Raw genomic sequence first — 5,884 nt, forward strand, 5'->3', positions numbered from 1 at the left:
GCGATTTAGTTTTCCTTGACTACGAATATGTTTTAAAGATTCATGATCAGAATGAATAACAAACTCTTTGGGCCACAAATAATGTTGCCATGTTTCTAAAGTTCGGACAAGAGCATACAATTCTTTATCATAAGTTGAATAGTTCAGAACAGGCCCACTCAATTTCTCACTAAAATATGCAACAGGTTTACCCTCTTGTAGCAAAACACCTCCCAAACCAATCCCACTAGCATCACACTCAAGCTCAAAAGTCTTATTAAAATCAGGAAGCTGTAGGAGAGGTGCATGTGTTAACTTATCTTTTAACATGTTGAAGGAATTCTCTTGTACTTTGCTCCACACAAAAGGCACTCCCTTCTTTGTAAGCTCATTCAATGGTGCAGCAATGGTGCTGAAATCCTTCACAAAACGGCGATAAAACCCAGCAAGTCCTAAGAAACTCCGCACCTGGGTGATTGTCTTTGGTACAGGCCATCCCTGTATAGCTTCTACCTTGGCTTGATCAACCTCAATTCCATAACCTTTGTCGAGGAGTTCTTGCACTTGCCGCTGGATCTCTTTTGTTTCCTCTGGATTTGTCCTGTATGGCGCGCGGTTTGGCAAAGATGCACCAGGAATAAGATCAATTTGGTGCTCAATCCCACGTATAGGTGGCAGCCCTGCCGGTATCTCACTTGGAAAAACATCAGCATACTCCTGCAAAATGTTATGAACAGCAGGGGGCAAAGAATGCAGCATATCTTCAATTGAAATCAAAACACCCTTACATACCAAAGCATAAGCAATAGATGTGGAAGCAATTAGTTCATTAACTTCAAATTTAGTAGCAAGCATGCAATGTCCATTTAATCTTATCTCATCTTTGTTATTTCCATTGGTATCTGCATTGTTCTTAATTTTAGGCTTGGTAATTTTAGCAACTTCATCACGTACGATAGCTTCGGGAGACATAGGTAGCAAAACAATTTTCATATCATGGTGCATAAACGAATACTGATTTGATCTACCATGATGTATACATTCCTTATCAAATTGCCATGGTCTACCTAGCAGAATATTACAAGCTTCCATAGGTACAACATCACATTCAACAACATCATGGTATGAACCAATAGTAAAATTAATTCGCACTAGTTTTGTTACCTTGGCCTTACCACTGTTGTTCAGCCACCGAATGTGATATGGATGTGGATGTGGTTTGGTGGTAAGTGCAAGCTTCTCCATCATGTTGCTGCTAGCCAAGTTGTTGCAGCTACCTCCATCAATAATCAAACGACAAGAACGCTCTTTAATAACATACTTTGTTTGGAACAATGTATGCCGCTGATTCTGCTCTACCTTCTCCGCTTGAGCACTAAGCACACACTGCACAATAAGACTCTCATAATGCTCTACATTCTCTGCACCTATCTGCTCTTCTATTGCTTCATCCCTACCTGTATCATCAGCAGCAAGCAAAGCACGTGTATCGTCATCAAAATCACTAGCAGAGGAATACCCACCATCAGCGTTAACAACCAAAACACGCTTGTTTGGACAATCTCGCTGTACGTGCCCATAACCCTTGCATCGATGACACTGAACATCTCTTGTTCTTCCCGTGGAATTAATCGAGGTGGCACTAGCGATTGGTCTCTGGGCTGATTTAGTTGCTGTATTTGTGGAAGAATCATGTGGTTTGTCGCTGTAGGAAGGTGGTGGAGCTATTGATCGGCTTGATGGAAGAGGTAGACCACCCGACAATGTAGCAGATGTGCGTTGTTGCCAGGATTTCCCTGCAGAATTGTTAGATTTGGCACTAGAACGTCGTCCCTGCACTTCCCTTTCAGCTTTAGAAGCAAGATGAAACAAACGGCTTACGTTAGTATAATCTTTATAAGCAAGAATGTCCTGGATTTCACGATTTAACCCGCCCAAAAATCTAGCCATAGCAGGTTCTTCTTCCTCCTCTAAATTACATCGCAGCATACCCATTTGTAATTCCTGATAATATTCTTCTACACTTTTAGCACCTTGTCTCAATTGCTGCAACTTATTAATCATGTCACGTGCATAGTAAGAAGGAACAAATCTAGCCCTCATGACTTGTTTCAACGCATTCCAAGTTCTAGGTATGTTATTAGGATTTTTCTTGCCATGTTCTATCCACCAAACGGAAGCAAAATCGGTGAACTCACTAGTAGCAGCCCTAACACGTGTATCCTCAGGGAATTCATGACATGTAAACTTTTGGTCAACAACAATCTCCCAAGTAATGTATGCATCAGGGTCATATTTACCATCAAAAGGAGGTATTTTAAATTTAATCTTACTGAAAGCATCATTATTATTGTGTACCTCGCGTCGGTGGTGGCCACCCATACCTCTATGGGTGTGACGTAGGCGACGTCGATGATGAGTGTCTTGATCATCTCATTCCGTATCAGCAGTGTAATCATCATCATAATTGCCATCCACTCGGTCTTCCTCCTTGTTTTCTTCCTTATGCTTCTCTTTGTCCATTGTGTGGAAGTCATCAAAGCGTTTGAGAAGAGCAGCAAGACTTTTATCCATACTAGTAATAGATGCCTCCATCTTTGTAATCTTGTTGTTTGTGGCAATCTGCGTGTCCTCCAACTGCCCAAGCTTGTCATTCGTCACCTTCAAGTCGTCATCAAGTCCCTCTGTGTGTAGCTTCACTTGCCTTTCAAAATGTTGTATGATGCCCTTAGTGCGAGGAGACTGTGGAATTTTGTTGGTATCCTCTGTCTCTGACATGGTTTAAAAAAACACACAGTGGAAACAAGAAAAATAGGTGAAGAAATAAAAACCCTACAGCTATTAGGATGTGGCTACTGTAAGACGCTCTCTATCAACCTGTCTAACAAGTTCTTACCAATTCTTACCTTGCTCAACAGGAGGGATTGGCTACCAACAAATCCACAGCAATGGACGAAGTGTATCGGTGCCGCAGCAACAAAACCTATCAAGCTGTAGAATATGTGGAGCTATAGGTGGGCTGAAACAAGGATCGAACTAGCACCACGTTAGTTATAAAAAGCAAGTTGAATAAACGCTCAGCGGTGGTACTGTGCTGGTCCTAGCCTAGACCGTGCTAGAGACGCGAGCCTAGACACAAAGGGAAAACACAGCACACCACTAGAAACAAAATGAGCAGCCCTACTGGAAACAAAAGGAACAACAATCCCTTTTTTTGATTTTTTTTCTCTTTTTTTCTTTTTTTCTTTCTTTTTTTTCTTTATTTTTTTTCTTTCTCTTTTCTTTTTTTGGGGAACCTCAAAACCTGATTATATAAACAAAATAGTACAAAATATCACTTCACCACTCTCACCCTCTCACTAAAGTAAGGCTGAACCTCAAAATTCAATATATCTAGCACAAGTATGAAGTGCTATCTTTCCCTTTGGATCATGTTGATGGAAACGCAGAATAGACCAACAAGTGGCTGCACCTATTATCAAGATCTACTCAAATTCGAACCCACAATAGATTGGATGCAGTTGTGACTAGATGGTGACAAGAACTCAAAACTCTAAAGGACTAAACTAAAACCAGCACTGGACACGACCGAAGCAAACACTCATTCAACCAGCCCTAACTAAGTAGTACTAGCCACGGCACAAAGGATTTTATAGGATTATGGAAAACAAATCTGCTATATTTTTTTGTCTTTTTTTGGACTATAGGAAAAACAAACACGAAGAATTGGAAATCTCTCACCGATAAACCTTGCTCTGATTACCAACTGATGTGAACCCACTAGGGTTTTCGCCTGATCTTTCGATGAGAGGCGCTGGATAACTCGATTAGTAAATGGAGATGACGTTCACGGCCCGACTACAGCCTTCTAAGGCCGCGCCTTAGCAACCGATACACCGCCTCCAATGGCTGTCACGATCTTGTGGAGCGCAACACCCGGCCACTAGGGCACTCGTCCTGCAAGCAATCGAAGAACCAGCAAGAACAAGTAGAACAAGTACTAAATTACTAGATGTAAATGAAGGTTTCAAACTCAATCTCTAATGAAGTGGGGTTTCGAAAACAAGAAGACGGGCGGCTGGATCAGCACGCGCGTTTACAAGCAAGTAGCGAAGGCTAAACTTTATCTAATCAAAACCCAGTTGTTCATGGCGGCTCTAGATGTAAATAAATAGAGGGGAGGACAACCAAAGGGGTACTAGAGTCGTCCTCCAACCCTAGGACGCGTCCCTAATGGACTCAACTTGATACATGGGCCATTGGTCCAAAATAGGGTGACGCAGCACCAAAACAGAAAAAGGTGTGGCACAAAAACAAGGACTGCGCCCGACTCATAAGCTGCATAGATATGTGGTTGGACCCATTGCATTGGAAAGTAGACTTCATGAGCTTTCCATCAAGTATAGGAATGTCCCAGTTGGAGTCCATATGACGCCGTGGTGATCCATACAAGTTAGAGTTATTTTCCAGTCCGAATCCAACTCCCAAAACGTGTTGGGTTTGGACTCTTTGTGTCCTTGCTTTAGAAGCGACGTGGTAACTTGATAGAGGATGTTGTGGAGGCTTGGACCTGATCTCCAATCACCTTTGTTAAGTTATCACTCTTCCCATATGCAATCAGCCCTTGAAGTTGGTGTTGCCTCAAATTCCGAATGCAGTTGAACCTTCCCTTGCTGATCTTGTCCATTATTCCTGAGCAACACGAAAGTGCACGTGTCTCCATTGTCTAAATATGATTGACAAGAGTTTAAAACTGAACTTACTTGAAGGTTGAGTTGACGGGCACGAGCATGAGTAAGAGGACCAACTGGTGTAGGTGCGGATATATCGATGGTGTTGATGTCCTCATCATCCTCCCTTTCTTGGATTTGAGTCGTCCTCGACTCAAGCTCATGTTCCTCACCCAAATATGGTTTCAAATCAGCAAGTATGTCCTCCGTCTTCTTTGCTCCAAAATGTCCCATCAAACCTCCTCCATGAGCTTCCTGTAACAACAACAAACGAACAGAGCTAGCTGGAATGCATAGCTTGTTAGCTCTAAACACAAACCCATCACTAACGATGAATTTGTTCCATCCTTTTCCATCTTTACAACGCAGCAACACTTCATTAAAATCAGCATCATGAACATATTGGTCTTTGATCGTTTCTAATCCAAAAATCTTGTAATCAAGTTGATTTAGCAAAGTATATCTCCTTGACAAAGCATCAGCAATGATATTCTCCTTCCCTTTCTTGTGCTTAATAACATAAGGAAAGGATTCAATAAATTCTACCCACTTAGCATGTCTGCGATTTAGTTTTCCTTGACTACGAATATGTTTTAAAGATTCATGATCAGAATGAATAACAAACTCTTTGGGCCACAAATAATGTTGCCATGTTTCTAAAGTTCGGACAAGAGCATACAATTCTTTATCATAAGTTGAATAGTTCAGAACAGGCCCACTCAATTTCTCACTAAAATATGCAACAGGTTTACCCTCTTGTAGCAAAACACCTCCCAAACCAATCCCACTAGCATCACACTCAAGCTCAAAAGTCTTATTAAAATCAGGAAGCTGTAGGAGAGGTGCATGTGATAACTTATCTTTTAACATGTTGAAGGAATTCTCTTGTACTTTGCTCCACACAAAAGGCACTCCCTTCTTTGTAAGCTCATTCAATGGTGCAGCAATGGTGCTGAAATCCTTCACAAAACGGCGATAAAACCCAGCAAGTCCTAAGAAACTCCGCACCTGGGTGATTGTCTTTGGTACAGGCCATCCCTGTATAGCTTCTACCTTGGCTTGATCAACCTCAATTCCATAACCTTTGTCGAGGAGTTCTTGCACTTGCCGCTGGATCTCTTTTGTTTCCTCTGGATTTGTCCTGTATGGCGCGCGGTTTGGCAAAGATGCACCAG

Source organism: Sorghum bicolor, unplaced genomic scaffold (genome assembly GCF_000003195.3).
Source record: "Sorghum bicolor cultivar BTx623 unplaced genomic scaffold, Sorghum_bicolor_NCBIv3 super_26, whole genome shotgun sequence".
In the NCBI taxonomy this organism is placed as follows: domain Eukaryota; kingdom Viridiplantae; phylum Streptophyta; class Magnoliopsida; order Poales; family Poaceae; genus Sorghum; species Sorghum bicolor.